The sequence below is a fragment of the Saccopteryx bilineata genome, chromosome 9 (genome assembly GCF_036850765.1).
Source record: "Saccopteryx bilineata isolate mSacBil1 chromosome 9, mSacBil1_pri_phased_curated, whole genome shotgun sequence".
NCBI classification, from domain to species: domain Eukaryota; kingdom Metazoa; phylum Chordata; class Mammalia; order Chiroptera; family Emballonuridae; genus Saccopteryx; species Saccopteryx bilineata.
The window spans coordinates 44,302,868-44,322,506 of NC_089498.1; the positions used below are offsets into that span (position 1 = coordinate 44,302,868).

At 44.3% G+C, this 19,639-nt stretch overlaps 1 protein-coding gene across 7 annotated transcripts in view; it reads left to right on the top strand.

The window, feature by feature from the left end:
* Positions 1-19,639, top strand: part of SIPA1L3 (signal induced proliferation associated 1 like 3) — a 337,072-nt gene that overhangs the window by 143,847 nt on the left and 173,586 nt on the right. For all 7 annotated transcript variants that reach the window (XM_066242143.1, XM_066242139.1, XM_066242137.1 and 4 more), the window contains one exon: positions 1,063-1,130. The gene's annotated coding sequence lies outside the window, so the exon portion shown is untranslated. The remainder of the gene's footprint in view (positions 1-1,062; positions 1,131-19,639) is intronic.

A 19,639-nucleotide genomic window follows, 5' to 3' on the forward strand; every position in this document is an offset into this window, starting at 1 on the left:
GAATGGCCTAACCCTTTCCAACTCTGCAGTTTTTCTAGCGTCTGCCCAAGTCCAATGTGAACTTTCCTGGCCTCAGCCACCAGCATTACAGATGTTTACTGAAGAAGTTGCCCTATGGACGTTGGGTGAGGGCAATTTGAGCTTTAAAGGCACCAATTTAACCCTAACATTCTGTAGCATGGTATCTATTTCTTGGGGTTATTAGGAGAGTGAAATGAGTTGGCACATGTCTGCTAGGACAAAACCTGGCCATAGGAGTTAGTATTTGATGGTCATTCTGTATAGGGAGGTTCTGCGTTAGCCTCTCAGATCACTTCTCCTTGACTTAGTAAATTCCTGGCCTTAACTGAAATGAGATGCTGAACAAGATAGACAATGGCTTCTCAGCCTGAAGGCATTCGTTCATCCATGAAATACCCATTCAAATATGAATAACTATACTAAATATTTAAAAGTATATATTAATATAAAGTTTTCATGAAATCCATTCACATATGAACAAGCATACTAAATATTCGAAAGTGTAAATTAATATCATAATATAGTTACAAGTCAGACAAATGCTATTTCTCTGCCACTCCTTACAGGTGCCTGAAGGAAATGTCCTCATAATGACCTACCATCTGCCTTTGTCGCCTCCCTGTTTTCATCTTCCACCACTCCAGTGCTCCGCGTGTATACACCTGCCTCAGGCACTTGTGCTGGCCATGCACTGGCCTGGAAAGCTCTTTCTCAGATAATTATGTAGTTGGTAGTCTCCTCTGTTCAGGTGTCTGCCCTCTCCTCCTGCCTCCTCGGACCACTCTGAAGTAGCAGCCCTGTCACTCTCCTCCCCCTGCTCCCTGCATTCATATTATGTGTTTATCGTCTCCTCCCCTACTGGGATGTCTGCCCCCAAGGACATCAACTTGGTTTCGGTCACTTGTGTCCTCTCGGTGCCCAGCATGAGCAGGTGTTCAATAAATGTTTGTTGAGGGAGTGAATTCGTGAATGACAGATGGGTACTGTAGCAGGAAGGCTCAGCCTGGCCAAAGACATAACCTCATTTTTTCCTCTCTGTAGGTACACAGTCTTTGACACCAGCTCTTCTGGGACCCTCGAGGCACACTAGAGTGCAGAACATACTAAGGGTGAGTACAGCGTGACTGTTTGTCTGCTTAAACTTTACAACTAGGACACATAAGCCTCTTTATTATTAAAAAAAATGTATTCGAAAGAGTATCAAGGGAAAGGCAGAAGTCTCATTCACTGCCCCACTGTACCTGCAAGCCTAGCATCCCTCTGAGATAATTACCGTCACAAGTTGGCTGGGTATCCTGACAGACCTCTTTCTGCTCATGAACATTTCTCCTGATGTACATACACACCTATTATTTTATTTTGCTATATAAAGAAAAAAGCCATGCTAAATGGATGCCTCTGTGGCGGTTTCCCACTCACTGTCTTCCACAAGAGTATGCCTTGGAAATCTTTGTTCATAGCATACATCAGTGTGTCACATGATTTTTTTTTTAAACTTTTTAAACTTTTTTTTTAATATACAGAAAGTAAAGTTTACTCTTGGGTATACAGTTTTTGAGTGCAGACAAAACATACAGGTGTGTAACTGTCAGCACAGTCATGATGGAAAATGGCCCCATCACCCAGCCACCTGTGTGTATGTGCTATTTCTCTGTAGGCAAAAACTATAGTACAGGTATGCATGATTAAATATGTAAATATGGTAAATATCTATAATATAAATATTTTGAATATGTTACATTTGAATTTCTGGGGGATTTGTTAGTGAACACCCTCTTCTTTCTTTGGGATAGAGTCTGCGTAGGGGAGTGGGCCTCGGAGGGTGTGGCATTCCTGCTGGGGCATGCCTAAGGGGGATGCCGTCCTTTGTTGGGAGGATGCAGTTAGGGTGCTTGGGGAGGGGTTGTCTGACCCTCGAAGCACCGAGAGACCCTAGCAGTGTGGAAAGTGGGAGAGTAGAAGATTCTGGCATCCAGGCTCTGGGTACAGGTAGTGATGTTGGCTCAGCTGCAGAGAGCAGTCGAGCTTTGGGGACTGAGTAAATCTAGCCAGTAACTTCTCTCTTGGCTGTTTATTGGGTACCATCACATTCTTTCATCCTAGCCGAAGGCTCTGCCTGGATATGAGGAGCTGGTTTGTGGGACAGTCTCTAGGTACCAGTTTTCCATCAAAGGATGCTTCTTAGCACAATTATTTACTAACTTTTTTTTTTTTTATAAATTTAGCACAACTGTCAAAACCAGGCAATTCAAACTGGTCCAGTACTGTGAACTAAATGACAAATTTCACTAGTTTTTCCACTGATGGCCTTTTTTTGTCCCAAAAGCCTAGCCAGGATCCCATATTGCATTTAGTTGTCATGTTTCCTATATCTCCTCCAATCTGTCATGGTTCCTCAGTCTTTCCTTGGAAGAGGACTACTCTGTTTGGTGGAATGTCTCCTTTTGAGTTTCTCTGGTGTTTTCTCATGGCTAGATGAGGGTTATACATTATTTGACAGAACACCACAGAGATCATGTGCCCTCCTCAGTGCATTGTATGGGGTCCTTGATGTCCACGTCTTACCACCGGTGGTGGTAACCTGGACCCCTTGGTTAAGGTGCTGTCTGCTGGATTTCTCCACTGTAAAGCAACATTTTCCCTTTGTAATGAATAGATATTCTGGATGGAGTGGGGGAATGCTTTGAGACTATGTTTATTTCTCCTCAGACCTCCTACTAATTTTTGTATGCCTTGGTTAGGTGAATCTTACCTGCAGTAATTATTACTGTGGCATTTCCCTGATGGTGATTTTTGTATGCCCCTCGTTCCTCCACGTTTATTAATTGTCCGCATAATTCTGAAAGGAATACCTATTCCTTCTCATTTATTTCAGCTTTCAGCTATTAATACATTTCTGTATTACTTCATAGATACTCATTCTTTTCTAGCACATTCCTGGTTAATGTGGTGAAAGGTCCCAAGGTCTGAGTGAATTTCTACTATTGCCTCTGAGACTTCAAGAGAACCAGCATTATTTTTCTACTTGGTAACCCCTCGGGAACTGGAAAGCAGGAGATGGGAATTCATTTCCTCATACATTTGCTTCTTTTCCTTTGTCAATAAATATGCTTTTGTGCACCTCCTGGTATGTTCCAGGCACTAGAGATTTAGGGCTGAATAAAACAGACAAAATCCTCTCCCTGACATTCTACTGGAGGATAAAAATAGACAGATAAACAAGTGAACGCAGTATAAATTGTGTGGGGACAAGTCATTCTGAGATGAGGAAAGTAGGAAGGGGACTGACTGGGAGTAAGCAGGGGTGACTTTAGAGAAGATGATCCGGAATGGTCTCTCTGAGGAGGCCCTCCGTGGAGTAAGGCAGGTGCCGGATCGAATTCTTCCACCACCCAATGGGAGATTAAACAAATTATCTCACTTTGGATCAGGGTTCATGGCAAATAGAAAAATTTGTCCCCTCTCTGAGGGATAGTTTCTACTTACCTGTAGTGTACTGTTCTCTGAAAATGTCAAGTATTGCCAAATCTTCTGATATTTTTCCCCCAGTAGAGGACAAAAATGAGTAATTCTTGCTAGTCCACGGACCCCAAATTATGCTTATCAGATCATTTTTAGTTGTATGTGGATGAATATATTTTGTTTGTTTTCACTGTATTTATTTATTTATTGTTGGAGAAAAAGGGAGAGAGATGAGAAGCATCAACTCTTAGCACCTTAGTGTTTTCTCATACGTGCCTTGACTGGGGGTCTCCAGCTGAGCCAGTGACCCCTTGCTCAAGCCAGCGACCTCATGCTTAAGCTGGTGAGCCCACACTCAAGCTGGCGATCTTGGGGTTTTGAACCTGGGTCCTCATTGTTATCCCAGGCTGATGCTCTATCCCCTGTGCCACCACCGGGTCAGGTTCATTGTATTTATTGAGTTACCTTTGTTGCAGAGGATTTCTGTCTCACATTTTGGTGGTAACACAGATTCTATTTCTCTTTATTTTTTTTAGTAAGAGACAGACAAGATACAAAGGGAGAGAGATGAGAAGTATCAATTCATAGTTGCATCCTTTGGTTGTTCAATGATTGCTTCTCATCAAGTGCCTTGACCAGGGGGCTCAAGCCAAGCCAGTGACCTTTGCCCAAGCCAGCAACCATGGGAAATTCGATGATCCCGTGCTCAAGTTGGTGAACCTGCACTCAAGCTGGATAATCCTATGCTCAAGCCAGTGACCTCAGGGTTTTGAACCTGGGTCCTCAGTGTCCCAGGTCAACACTATCTATTGCACCACCACCAGTCAGGCCCATTTTTATTTATTTATTTTTCTTTTTTTCTTTTCTTTTCTCTTTTTTTTTTTTTTTTTTTTTTTGAGAGAAAGGGAGAAAGGAGAGAGAGAGAGAGAGAGAAAGAGAGAGAGATGCATCTTTAATTCACTTAAGTGTGCATCCATTGATTGTTTCATATACATGCCCTGACCAGGGATCGAACCAGCAACCTCAGGATTGAGCCAGTAACCTCAGGTTCAGACTGGTGACCTCGGCACTTTGGGTTGACGCTCTGTCCACTGCACCACCACCAGCCAGGGCCACAGATTCATTTCTAAATATATGTATATGTATGTACGCATAAAAGTGAGTTTCTTTTTACGTAGTGATATTTAGAGAGAAGAAACAGAGAAAGAAACATCGACTCACTGTCCCACTTACTCATGCTGTCGCTGGTTGAGTCTTGTATGTGTCCTGACCCGGAGATCGACCTGCAGCCTCGGCATGTCAGGATGATGCTTTAACCAACTACCCAGCCAGGGCAGGAGTGAGTTGATTTAAAGATGTTGAATAAGTAATTGTACAGATAGAACTTGGATGCAGCCGAAAAGGAAGTGCAGCTGAGCTTTGGTGAACACTGTGCTCGCTGGCCTTTCACTCTTTCTCCCCTAGATCTGCGATTCTCAACCAGGAACCTGAACTATGTTTGGCAAACGACATATGCCCCCGAGCAAGCCATTTATGTCATGTTAGGTTCATTAGTCAGGATGGCTTTCAGCTGCAAGAACAGACAGCCCAGCTCAGGTCAGCTTAAACAAACGAGGATTGGTTTGTCTCCCATCACAGTAAACCTGGAAGTAACTTGGCTGCCATTAGCTGAGAGCCCGAGTCATGTTCATGTCGGAACCTCTCATTCTCTTGGCCTTTTCCTCATGGTTATAAGATTGCTGCTGCAGCTTCAGCCAGAACAAGGAGGAGGAAGCCTAACTCCAACAACAGCCTGTGTGTTTCAGTTCTGGACTGCTTGAGCACTCCCAAAGTCCCCTCCTCCCCAAAGATTCCACTTATATCTCATTGGCCAGGAATGGGTCACATGGCCTCCCCTAGCTCCACGGAGAGTGGGAAATTTCATTTAGCTTTTTAGCCTCTCCTGAGGAGGAGGAAGCCAAAGAAAAAGGGAATTGAGAGTGTCAGTTGGGTTAGCAGCCCACAGGGGGAGAAAAACAATTAACATTAGTGGGTGCTGACTGTGCCAAGTCCCTTCTGGAAGCACTTAGTGTGCGTGATCTCCTTCAGTCCTTAACACCCAGCTTGTGAAGTTGCTACTGTAATCTCCCCAGACGAATGGCTTGGAAACTGAGAAACTAGGCCCAGGGTGGTAAAGCCATTTGCCAAATAGAGGAGCCGGGGTGGGAACCTTTGCAGTTTTTCTCCACAGCTGTGACTTTGGACTTCGTTGCCTCCTAAGAGGTCCTGGACAGGTAGCTCTCTGGATCAGACAGGTAGCTCTCTGGCCTCAGTTTAAATTCTTCCAGCAAGGGAGGAAGAGGGCAGCATATTTTGTTTCAGAGAATTTTGATCATAACAACTTTTCTTGTGAATCACATTGACTCTGTAACTACCTTTCATTGGTTCTGGTTGGGTCCTGGTGAGCAGCACCAGTTCACTTGTCTTCCTGGCAGCCCTTGGCATTTTGTACATGGCTGAGAAGACTTCTCTTGGCCTCCCTTTCCCAAACAGTTGTATGGTATCTGTGCTTTCCATTCCCAGAATGAGGCTTCTGGCCTTGGGGTTCTTCCTTTTCTAGGGTTCTGCTGGTCAACTTAACATACATTTAATATGCATCTTCTCTGTGCCTGTCCCTGTCACACTGAAGTTTGAATGAGACAACTTCATGCCTGGGTGGGTCCTGCACTCATTGGGCTTCTCATCCAGTGAGGACCCTCAGTGATAGCCCAGAGTGCTCAGGGCTGCATGGAGGGAGCCGGGGGACAATGGGAGCCCAGGGCAGACGCCCAGCCCTGCTTGGGGGTCAGGAAGGGCGCCTGGAAGCATTGGTGGGCCTTAGAAGAGGAATAGAGATACAGCTAGTAGCAGTTTTTTCTTTCTGAATCTCTACCCCTTCCTCTTTAAAATGAAGGGTTTGGACTTGGGTTTCCATCCATCCATTCAACAAACATTGACTGGGCATATACCATTTCCTGGTCCTGTGTTGGGCACTAGGCTTACGGGCATACCCTCCTAAAAAGATGGTATGCTGAGACCTTCTGTTTCTCCTAAGGTTGCCTTGAAAGGTGATTATGAGCCTCGAGTACTTAGAACAGTACCTGGCACAGAGTGGTCACGTAATAGATGAGATAATCGTGATGATGGTGTTTCCATTCATCAGCTCCTACTACATGTCGGAGGTTAGGCTGTTTAGTCACTTGCCCATAAGATAATAAACTTTAACTGTTGCTGTTATGATTATTTATTCACAAAATGTATTTGTTTTATGGCCAGCCCCAAGCTTGTGTGGTGCCTGGATATGTTAGAACTGTGCTCTGGGAACAGGGCTTGTACAATTGAGGCCTGGACCGTAAATTTTGTGGGAGAAGACAGGAGTTTCTTTGGTCTGTTTGGAAACCCACAGCTGTTGTCCTCCCAGTCCCCTTCCCATCTAGTCCTCAGGCCTCTCAGCACTGGCCCCTAGCACATGGGCTGCCCTTGACCTCTATGACCAGAACGCATAGATGCTCTGCTCAGTCCATCACCCGAGTCCCAAATTAGACTTGACAGTATGATTTATTCTCTGCGATGGAGCCAGGAGGGCAGAGCCCCAGTGGGTGATTCCATGGGAAGGCTGTCAGCCCAGATTAGTCCAGGCCCTTCACGCAGCCTTGCTGTTTCAGCTTCCTCCAGCTAATAGTGTTTTCTAGGGTATTAGGACTTCTGAGCAGCTTCCTCCCATCCCCAGGGCCTGAGACTTGCTGTGATCCCTAAGGAGCTGTGTTTGATGAGGACCTCTGAGGCAAGCTCTGTCTGAAGGGAGATGGGGCTCTGAGTCCTTTCATCTCCTGCATCAGGAACCGAAAGTGGCAATTCCCCAGGGAGTGAAGACGATTCCCAACTTAATGATGGTTTGACTTGCGATTTTTCAACTTTGACAATGGTGCGAAAGCGACATGCATCCAGTAGAAACCATACTCCAGATTTTCGATTTTGATCTTCTCCAGGACTGGGCAGTATGTGGTAAGATGCTCTTGTGGTGCTGGGCAGCAGCAGCAAGATTGTTTTGCCAAACTGTAAGCTAATGTAAGTGTAGGAGAGGCTGAGCTGTGGTGTGTGGTAGGGTAAGTATATTAAATGCATTTTCAGTTTACAGGATTTTCAACTTACGCTGTTCTTATCTGGACATGACCCCATCTTAAGTCAAGGAGCATCTATAGTTGTTCTGTCTCCCACTTTGTCCTCTCACTGAGGCTCAGTACCGATAGCTGGAGCCCACTGCCTTGCTCCTCACCTCCCAGTCTGTGACCACAATTGCCTCTTCCACTAGCTGCTGTCATTTATCCCCAGGACCGCCATGATAGGCAGGATTTTACTGCAGTAACAAATTAATCCTGAAATCCTGGAGTTGGGGACACATCACATGTCAATTTCTTACTCGTAACATAAGGCATATCAGGATGGGGCTTAACCTTGTACATCAGGGACCCAGGCTAGCAGGCTCCCTGTCTTGAAGCCTCGGGACTGGAACACACAGCCTCCAGGATCACTACAGCAGGACAAGGGACCTAGAGGGTCACACAACAGAACTTAGAGAGTGACAAAATACACTCCAGTCACTCCTGGAACTAGTTGTGTGACCCTGGACAACTGCAAGGAGCTGAAAATGGATATTCCGTGAGCAGCAAATGTCTTGGCCACAAGAGGCAGGTGTGGTTTTTATTAAGCACCTACTGTGTGCCAGGTCTTCGAAGGGCTCTGGAAGTACAGAGGGGTCCCTGCCTTCCTGGAGCTCATAGATCAGTGGAAGAAACAAAATCTAAGTAAGTTGTTACAGAAGCAGCTCTGTAATTACATCTGTGCTGAGTGCCCAGATGGAGGAGCCATGAGAGCATGTCCAACCGGGCCCTGACATGTTTGTATTGATCAGGAGATGACTGTCATGAGGACTGCCGTTGGAGAGGAGGCCTGAAGGATGAGTCGGCCTTAATGCAGTGGGGGGAGCACTGCCAGTAGAGGGAACAGCGTCAGTGGAATCCTGGGTATGGGGAGGAGCTTCACTCTGGGAAGGAACTGGAAGATGGCCGGCATACATGTAGGATCGTGAATGCGGGTGGAACAGGGCAGACCATGCAGGGTCTCCGTGGCTGTGGGGAGGAATTTGGTATTTGTAACACCTGCCTTTGGAGCTATTGAAAGAATTAGACGAGATCGGGCGTGTTCAGGGTAGTATGGCCGTAGACTGTGTTGAAAGAGTTAAATGAGCTCAGTCATTCTTTCAATGAACACTGAGTTTCCACCCTTTGGAAAGCATTGTTTTGGGTACTAGGGACATACCAGACACAAATAGGGAGTTGGCATTCCAGAAGGGGAAGACAGACAATGAATAAGAAAAGCAAATAATTAAGGTCATTTTACATGATGAAAACTTATGACCAATAAATAGGGTAATTTAGCAGAGATCATATAGTGTGGATGCTTTGGGCTTACATGTAATAGAAAACCCCATTTGTTTTGGCTTAAACCATCAGGAAACAGGTGGGCTCCCAGCCCCAAGTCCAAGGGTTCTTTGGGCCTCTTTCAAGGCTGGTGACATGACAGCTCAACATGGCATCAAGGACCCACATTTATTCTGTTAACAGCTCTGCTGTCTGTGACGCTGCCTTCACCTTAAGGCAGGTCCTTTCCACAATCATGTGACAGTTAGAAACCCTGCAGGAAGTCTCAGGTGGGAACAGAAGCATTTTCAAACTTTGTGTGCCCAGAGGATCTCTGCTAGCCCACCTTTGTGAGCAGTGAATTATAGGGCCAGTGGGAGAGCAAGGAGGAGGCAGCTACCAGAGTCCAGGTGGGAGGCGATGGAGGACAGGACCAGCCTGGGCTAGTGGGGGATAGGAGGCAGACTGGGCAGGGATTGCTAACCGCATGGCTGCTTGAAAGAAGGAACGCTCAGCACTCATGGACGTCTGCCATGTACTACTGTGTCTTCCGTGTGGCAAGTCATGGTGCACATTTGCATTTTACAGGCTCTGAGAAATATTGCAGGAAAGAAACCTGCTTTGACTGTGGAACCTTTTTATTTTCTAAAAGATACTAACATGTTCTCTAGAAAAATTTGAAAATTTTTGCTTTGATAACTATTCTTATTGTTGCTGCATATCAGAGTCACTTGGGACCTTTAAGAAATTACCGAGCCCGGGCCCCACCCTGGACCAGTTCATAGACTAGGCATGCAGTGTTTTTCTAAAGTTCCCCAGATGTTTCCAGGGTGCAGCTGAGGGTGAGGACTACTACTTTAGTGTGTTCTTGGGTGAGTTTCATGTTATAAAGCTGGGTTGTTTGCTTGCATGTCTGACTATCCAAGTCATACTTGTGTAAAAAAAAGAAACCAAAAGACCCAGAATCCTCCAAGATAATCATTTTTTCAAGCTGATTTGTACCTTCCAGGTTTTTAAACTGCTTGTACTTTAAAAAAATACCATATGTGCCCCCAAACAAGGTGATTTCCCCATCTTTCCAAAGAGAAAACTTTTAAAAATTGGAGGTTTATTGAAAATATTTAAGGATATAAGTAACAGCTGCCAATTTATATTTTTTAATTTAGTGACACCTGAAGAATCATATCAGAAATGTTGAATTCTAAATGTTGCTTATATCCTCTCACATATCACAAAACAGTGTTGCACTCTTCACAGACATCTTTATCATCATTACTCACTTTTTCAGTCATCTGCTCATATTTCCAGAATATTTCATTTCCATATTCATCAGAAGTGTTTGCAACGTGGCACTTCTTGAATTTTATACTGTGGTGTCGCTGGAAACTGTCTCCCAACCCTCAAGAGTCCAGTCATAAATCATCAGACAGGTTTATTCCCCTTTTAGTTGTGTAGTGGTAATGTCTAAAGTGTAACCACTAACTTACTATGTTACATTTGAAAAACTTAGATGTCTTTTAAAGACAGTTACTGAAATAGGTAGATGAATAAATGTGAACATACATAAATGGTTACATAGGCACTTCCTTTTGAGTCAATCAGACTGATCGTTCCAGAATGGAGAATAGTGCCAATTCAGGGGAATCTGTTTCGTCCCCCACAGTGACACTTCACTTCAAGATCATTTGTATTGATAGTATGGCCTTACACACTTTTTTCAGTTTTCCAAATTCTAGTTTAAATGGCCTTCTGTATACAGTAAGACTTTTAAATCAAGTATTTTGTTTAAATTAAATGAATGTTGCTTACAGTTATTATCCCTTTCTTGCCTTTAAAAAGCCTATTTAGACTGACCAGGTGGTGGTGCAGTGGATGGGGCGTCGGACTGGGATGCGGAAAGACCCAGGTTCGAGACCCCGAGGTCGCCAGCTTGAGCGCGGGCTCATCTGGCTTGAGCAAAGAGCTCACCAGCTTGGACCCAAGGTCGCTGGCTCCAGCAGGGGGTTGCTCGGTCTGCTGAAGGCCCACGGTCAAGGCACATGTGAGAGAGCAATCAATGAACAACTAAGAAGTCGCAATGCGCAACGAGAAACTGATGATTGATGCGTCTCGTCTCTCTCCGTTCCTGTCTGTCCCTGTCTATCTCTGCCTCTGTAAAAAAAAAAAAAAGCCTGTTTAAGTGACTTATAATACTTAGAATTGTGAGGTCAGTCCCTCAGGAATGGCTCCCGAGTCTGTCATATTTCTCCTTTTTTACTGGCGCCAAAACTAGCATTGTTTAAGTCTTTAGAAGATTTTCTAAGTCTTTTCTGAGCAGTACTCTGTTCAAAATAAAATAATATGAAAACTCAGAAAGACAGTTATTCTGAGGCTTTGTATTGCCTTTCTACAATCCTAATTATCCAGAACTCTGAAACACATCTGGCCTAACAGGTTGGAAAGAGATCATGCAGCTTTATATATAAAGTACTCAGCATAGTGCCTGGCACATAATAAATGCTGTGTAAATGTTAATAATTATTATCATTATTATTATTTAAAGTACCTCACCATCCTTAATCATCATCATGGAACGGCAAGTAGTAACCACAGTGAGATACCATTATACACCCACCGCAGTGGCTAAAATAAAAGACAACACAGGAGGTGATGAGATCAGAGAATGACGTGAGGCCTGGTAGTGACTGAGGCCTTTTCCCAAATGTACAGTGGTAGGTTTCTGAGCAGAAAAGGAACATGATCTGACTCACATAAACAGAGGCCCTCTGGCTGTGTGTGGGAGCAGGAGGTGAGAGCCAAGAAACCAGGGAGGAAGCTCCTGCTATGTCCTCAGTCCAGGCATAATCATATTTTGAAGGTGGAGTTGACAGTGTGAATGGACTGAGTGTCAGGGTGACAGAAAGAGGGGTGGAGGATAGCACCAAGGGTTTGGCCTGAACACCAGGTGAATAGCAAAGGCATAGAGTTTAGCACCAGAGAGAAGGTTTGCAAGGAGGAGGTGAAGGTGCTGGGAAGAATCGAGAATACAGCTGCGCGAGCTTTTCAAGTCTGGAGTTGAGGGGAGAGGCCAGGCTGGAGAAGGAAATGTGAGTCCTTGGGAAAGCAGTGGTGGAGTCCTGGACCAGTTGAGATCACCAAGGAGGGTGTGGACAGGGAAAAGAAAAGCTGTCCAGAGAGACGGTCGGGAATCGGCAAAGGAGGCTGGTTGGGGCGGCAGGAGAGCACGGGGTCCTGAGACCAGCTGAGGAAGGAGAGACGAGGGACCAGAGATGACTGCTAGCTCGCTGGATGTGAGGGACATATGGCTGATGTGAGCGGGTTCAAGAGAGACGGATTAAAAAATTTTTTTTTCTTTAACAACAGTTTTAGTTTTAGAGAAAATCATAAAGTACAAAGTTTTACAAACTCCCTCTGTCCCCACCCACTTCCCCATTACTTCCATCTTGTATTAATTTGGTACATTTGTTACAACTATGAACCGGTATTGATATATCATTACTAACTGAGGCCCGTAGTTTCTGTTTGGGTTCACTGTGGGTTCTACATGGGTTTTGATAGATTTATGATGCGAGTCCTCCAATACGTGTATCATACAGAGTAGTTTCATGGCCCTAAAGCTCTGCTGTGCTCCAGCTAGTCCTCTGTCCTTCCCTCCCCTCTCCTGACCACTGATCTTTTTCCTGAAGAGGGACAGGGCCTTGTGTCCGTGTCCTCAGCAGACACGAGCTGTGTGACAGTATGACCCCACGTGTTTTGTTCGTTGCAGTGTCTCTAGTGCTCAGGCCATGCCGGACACACAGAACACAATAGAAATGTGTTAAGTTAATGTCTCCTAGGACTGGAGAAGGATTAGAACCAGAAGGGGCCCTTGGGGATCAGAGGCTGTCACTCCGTAGTGTGGCAGTGTGTCCTGTGGACCCGGGCTGCTGTCCTTAGTGGGCTTCTCCCCTCTCCCCATGGGCACCAGGGGGAAGGAGTAACTGGAAATATAACCCAGAATCTGGGTACCCCTAACTAACCATTTACCAAGTGCCTGTGAGACTCACATAGCTTTCCTGTCTGTGAAATGGGATAATAATAGGTTTGACCTCATGGAGCTGTTGTTAGAAGTCAGTGAAAAAAATGCTATAAAACCCTGTAGGTGTTCAATAAATGTGAACTGTTGTTAAAAGTAATAATATCATTACCATTATTCATGGCACGTATAGTCTAGTGGGGAACATAAATATGAAATAATCATTCAAATAACCACCTAATTTAACTGGTAATTAAACTCTTAAGAATAAGAGAAAGTCCATAGTGCCCTGAGAGAGAATAACAGGGCTAGAGGTGGAGGTCTTCTAAAGGAGTGACCTGGGCCCTGGCCAGTTTGCTTAGTGGATAGAGCGTCGACTCGATGAATGGACGTCCCAAATTTGATTCCCGGTTAGGGCACACAAGAGAAGCAACCATCTGCTTCTCTCCCCCTCTTCCTCCCCCTTCTCTCCCTTTTCCCCTTCTGCAGCCAGTGGCTCTAATGGTTCAAGCGTGAGCCTGGGCACTAAGGATAGCTCAGTTGGTCTGAGCGGTTTAGCCTCAGGTGCTAAAATGCTAAAAATAACTCGGTTGATTCTAGCATGGCCACAGACTGGGGCTGCTGGTGGATTGTGGATCCTGGTCAGAGCTCTTGTGGGACTGTCTCACTGTCTCTTCTCCTCTTAAAAAAAAAAAAAAGACCTGTAATCCTACACTTGAAAGATAAACAGGAACTTGCCTGAGGTGGGTTGGGGCCTGGGATGTTTGGGGAGAGGGAAGAGAATGTACAAAGGCCCTGGGGTTTGTTGTAGAACACCAGTGTGCCTTGAGCAGAGTGAAGGGATGGTCAGCAGGCTGACCTGGTGAGCTCTCATTAGAGGTTTGGATGTTCTTCCCGTGGCCCCTGGGCATCACAGCAGGGTTTTGTTTTTTTGGTTTTGGTTTTGTTTTATTGACTTTAGAGAGCGAAAGGGAGGGAGGGAGAAAGACAGGAACATCACTCTGTTTCTGTATGTGCCCTGACTGCGGATCAAACTGACAACCCCTGAGCTTTGGGACAATGCTCTAACAATGGAGCTATCCAGCCAGGGCACACAGCAGGGTTTGAAGAAGAGCAGTGGGTGGTTTTTGTTGGGTTTTTTTTTTTTAACTCCTTTGTGTGCTTTCAAGACTTAGTGTACTGACTCCCTTCCTCCTCCTGGACAGTTTGTACTGAGAGCTACAAGCCAGGGTCAGGGTCAGACTCCAGCCCGCCCTATGGCACCTTGAAGTGCTGTGCTGTCATCTGGCCACTCAGTCTGCAGGATTGAAAGGAGCTTTATATAAGGTAAAAGGTGTCCTGGTTCCAGACTCAATCCCTGGGAAAGAAACAGGGCTGGGCCACTGGGTGGCCTGCAAAACAGGTCACCACCACACTGCCTCTTTTTTAGAAAGTCTTGGGGCCTCACTGACCCATTATTTCTTCCTCTCAAAGAAGGGACCCTAGCCTACTGCCTGCAAAGATGGCCTCATTTCCTCCCAGGCCTGGAGCTGCAAACAGCACCCTTTCCCACCCCACCCCCACCCAGTTCCCTATAGCTTTTGTAGGATGCCAACCAATGTGCTTCTCGCAGTTCCTTCTTCTCAGCCAGGGCCTGGAAAGAGGAGGGACAGGAAGGGGAGGAGAGTTGCCTCATTACCTCTGTCTTAGCACTGCTAAGGAAATGGTTTTTTTATGGGCCAAGAGTTTGGGGAGGTCCTGTGCCCCAGCCCCTCAACGAGAAAACAGATGAGTCTGCCAGCTTGCATCAGCCTGGGAATGGGGTCAGCTATCCGGGGAGAGAGAGGCCCAGGTACCCTGAGAAGCTCCTCTGATCCTCCAGCCTGACACGTCCTATGCTGCAGTGGCCTCTGCAGTTGCTAGATAAGTGGGGGGCCTTGCCGTCCCTTCCTCTGCTGTGCCCACAGCACCCCTGTCTCAGAGAAAGGTGGGCCCTGGGCCCGTGGATAGGGGTGTCTTCCCTTCTGACACTTTGGGTGCATTATGTCTCAGGAAACCTACAAAGCTTATAACTGTGTCTTCTTAGCAGTGCCACTTGGGTAGTTAAGAGGTTCTCACAGAGACCAGGCCTGGTCTTAGCTGCTAGTGTGTTATAAGTATTGACTCACTTAATTCTGCCAACAGCCCTATGAGATAGGTACTATCCAGTTTTCAGATGAGGAAACTGAGGCACTGGTAAGTCAGGTTACTTGTCTGAGCTGCATGGCTAGGAAGTGGTGAAGCCAGGATTCCAACCCATGCCATCTGACTTCGTAATCATTGTGCTATAAACCTCTTGCCTGCTTACCCTTTTGACACAAACACTCTCCTTATCACAGTACCCTGTTTATTTTCTTCATAGCACTTGTGTATTGCCTATCTACACCTTTTAGCATGTCAGCTCCTATTTGATTGCACAAATTATTTATCTTGTTTATTGCTATAAACTCAGCATCTAGAATAGTACCTGGCATGTGGGAATTGCTCAGTACATATCTGTTGAATGAATGAACCAAAGTTGCCAAGTGATTAAAAATGTGGAGAAACTGGGTCTATCATACTTTTACTGGCGAGAATGTCAAATGGAATAGCCACTCTGGAAAACAGATTGGCACTTGCTTAAAAACTAAATATGCAACTCTCATATGACCTAGCCATGGCACTGTTGGGCATTTATCCTAGAGGAATAAGACATATGTTCTCACAAAAACCTGTACACAGCAACTTTATTCATTGTAGCCAAAAACAGGAAACAACCTAGATGTCCTTCAGCAGATGAAAGGTTATTATTCCATCCATAGCATGGAATAATACCAATAAAAGGGAACAAACTATTGATACAGGCAACAATTTGTATGAGCCCAAGGAAATTATGCCGAGTGGAAAAAAGCCAATCCCAAGTGGTCACATACAGAATGATTCATTCCATTTATATAACATTTCTAACGGGCAAATTATACAAAAGGAGAGCAGAGTGGTGATTATCAGGGTTTGGGGATGGGGGTTACAAGGAGGTTGATGTAGTTATAAAAGGTCACCCGAGGGATCTTTGCAATAATGGAATGTTCAGATCTTGATGGATACCCAGACTTACACATGTAATGAAATTATATAGAATAGAGTACATACCCTGCACAAATGAGTATGGGAAATATGAATAAATTCAGTAGATTATACCAATGTCAGTTTCCTGATTATGATATTATACTATGATTTTGCAAAATGTTACCATTTACCAAGCTAGGTAAAGTATATTAGGGTCTCTCTCTATATTATAGCTTACAAGTGTATCTTAGTCTACAATTACCTCAGTAAAACTTTTTATTAAAAATTGTTGCCAGTGAAACTGGAGGCAAGGGAAAGGTGGAGTGGAGGGTGGCTGGGTCCAGAGAGTCCAGGAAGATGGGCAGGACAGACTACAGGACCCCTTAGAGCAGGGGTAGTCAACCTTTTTATACCTACCGCCACTTTTGTATCTCTGTTAGTAGTAAAATTTTCTAACCGCCCACCTGTTTCACAATAATGGTGATTTGTAAAGTAGGGAAGTAACTTTGCTTTATAAAATTTATAAAGCAGAGTTACAGCAAGTTAAAGCATATAATAATATAATAATTACTTACCAAGTACTTTATGTCGGATTTTTGCTAAGTTTGGCAGAATAAATCTTTATAAAACAACATACTATAGTTAAATCTATCTTTTTATTTATACTTTGCTTGCTCTGCTACCGCCCACCATGAAAGCTGGAATGCCCACTAGTGGGCAGTAGGGACCAGATTGACTACCACTGCCTTAGACCATGGGAGGACTTTAGAGCAGGGGTCCCCAAACTTTTTACACAGGGGGCCAGTTCACTGTCCCTCAAGACTGTTGGAGGGCCAGACTATAAAAAAAACAAACTATGAACAAATCCCTATGCACACTGCATATATCTTATTTTAAAGTAAAAAAACAAAACGGGGACAAATACAATATTTAAAATAAAGAACAAGTAAATTTAAATCAACAAACTGACCAGTATTTCAATGGAAACTATGGGCCTGCTTTTGGCTAATGAGATGGTCAATGTCCGGTTCCATATTTGTCACTGCTAGCCGTAACAAGTGATATGACGCACTTCCAGAGCCGTGACACGTACATCCCGCTTCACCGGAAGTAGTACTGTACCGTGAGCGACGCTGCTACATACAGTACTCCAGGAGCACAGGATATGGATGCTGACCACCAATGAAAGAGGTGCCCCTTCCAGAAGTGTGGCGGGGGCCGGATAAATGACTTCAGGGGGCCGCATGTGGCCCGCGGGCCGTAGTTTGGGGACCCCTGCTTTAGAGTTTACTCTGACATCAGTATCAGAAGGATTCAGACAGGGCTGCATTTTTCTTCTTTTTTAATTGAATTTATTGAGATGATATTGGATAATAAAATTACATAGATTTCAGGTGTACTTCTGTATATTGTATGGTGTGTTCACCACCCCAAATCAAGTCTCCTTCCGTCACCTTTTATCTCCCTTACCCCCCCCTTTACCTCCCCCCACTCGCCTTTCCCTCCGGTGATCACCGTACTGTTGTCTGTGTCTGCAAGTTTTGGTGGGGGGTTTTGGTTGGTTGGTTGGTATTTTTGTTTAATCCCTTCACTTCACCCAACCCCCATAACCTCCTACCCTCTGACAGTTCTCAGTCTGTTTTCTACTTATGAATCCTTTTCTGTTTTTTTATTAGTTTATTTTGTTCATTAGATTCCACAAATAAGTAAAAATATATAGTGTTTGTCTTTCTCTGACTGGCTTACTTCGCTTAACATAATAATCTCCAGGTCCATCTATGCTGTCACAAAGGTAAGATTTCCTTTTTTTTTTTTTTTTATGGCCGAGTAGTTTTCCGTTGTGTAAATGTACCACAGCTTTTTTATCCACTCATCCATGGGCACTTGGGCTGCTTCCAAATCTTGGCTGTTGTGAATAACACTGCAATGAACATAGAGGTGCATGTATTCTTTCAAATTAGTGTTTCAGGTTTCTTCAGATCTTTTCCCAGAAGTGGAATCACTGGGTCATAAGGCAGTTCCACTTTTAATTTTTTAAGATAACTCAATGTTAGACTCAACCATAAAAATACTACATGAAAACATAGGTAGTAAAATCTTGAACATTTGTCGTAGCAATATATTTTCTGGTACCTTGCATCAGGCAAGTGAAACAAAAGAAAGAATAAACAAATGGGACTATCTCAAACTAAAAAGTTTTTGTACAGCAAAGGAAACCATTAACAAAATGAAAAAACAACCCACTGAATGGAAGAACATATTCACCAGTGATATATCTGACAAGGTATTAATATTCAAAAGTTATAAAGAATTTATAAAACTCAACACACACACAACCAATCCAATGAAAAAATGGACAAAGGACCTGAATAGACACTTCTCCAAAAAGGACATAGACATGGCTAATAGACCTATGAAAAGATGCTCAACGTTACTAATCATTAGAGAAATGCAAATTGCCATATTTCCCCATGTATGAGATGCACATTTTCTTAAAAATATTGGGGTCTAAAAACTGGGTGCGTCTTATACAGTGGCTGTATTTTTTTTTACTTGCGTTTCCTGCTTTTTCATGCTTGTTTTTGTGCGCTCATTGTTGAAGACAGTGATTCGTCATCAGACACAGATGAGGACAAGCTAATGGATGGGAGTTTTGACAGTGATGAGGAATTGTATGAATTTTATGATAAATAAAACTTAAGTTCATTAACTTTATGTAATACATTTTTTTTTTCAAATTTTGAGCCCTAAAATTAAGGTGCGTCTTATACATGGGAGCATCTTATACATGGGGAAATATGGTAAAACCACAATGAGATTTGACCTCACACCTGTGGAAGGGCTATCATCAATAAATCAATAAAGGATATGGAGAAAGGGGAACCCTCGTGCCCTGTTGGGAATTCAGACTGGTGTAGCCACTGTGGAAGGGCTGCATTTTTAAATAACTGGCTACCTCACTGAGGGATTTAGGTCTGAGAATCTGGTTCGAGCAAATGAAGGCAGGGGGACCTGAAAGGGGAGAAAAGGAACCTACTGGAGATGGCAGAGCATCACCCCCTTAATGGGCTTCCTGGGTGGATCCCGGGCGGGGCACATGCGGCAGTCTGTCTCTCTGCCTCCCCTTCTCTTACTAAACAGAAAAAAGAAAGTGGGTCAGAGATGACTCCCAGATCCTGACTTGAGAGAATTCCCTCATATTTGATCACAGTTTAGAGGGCTGAGAAAGGGCTTTGTGTACAAGGAAGGTCCTTGGCTCCAGCCTCATCTATCATGTGGAAAGGAATAGTTTCGTAATTACCCTTGTTCATCATAAGGCCCCCAAAACATTGTGCCTGTGGGCTCCCTCCCTGAGATTGGGAAGTGGAGGAAAGGAACCAGGCATTCAGTTAAATACGTGCTATTGACCAGCTTGTATGTCTTGTTTGAAGTGTAGGTTACAAATGTGTAGACGTGTCAAAATTCATCCAACTATACACTCAAAATGGATACATTTTCTGTACTTCATTACTTCAGTAAATAGATAGACAGCATCAAGTCATAATCAGTGGTGGGATTCAGCTGGTTCTCACCAGTTCAACAGAACTGATACCTAATTTTTTGTTGAGTTCAGAGACCGGTTGTTAAAATGGCACTTCTA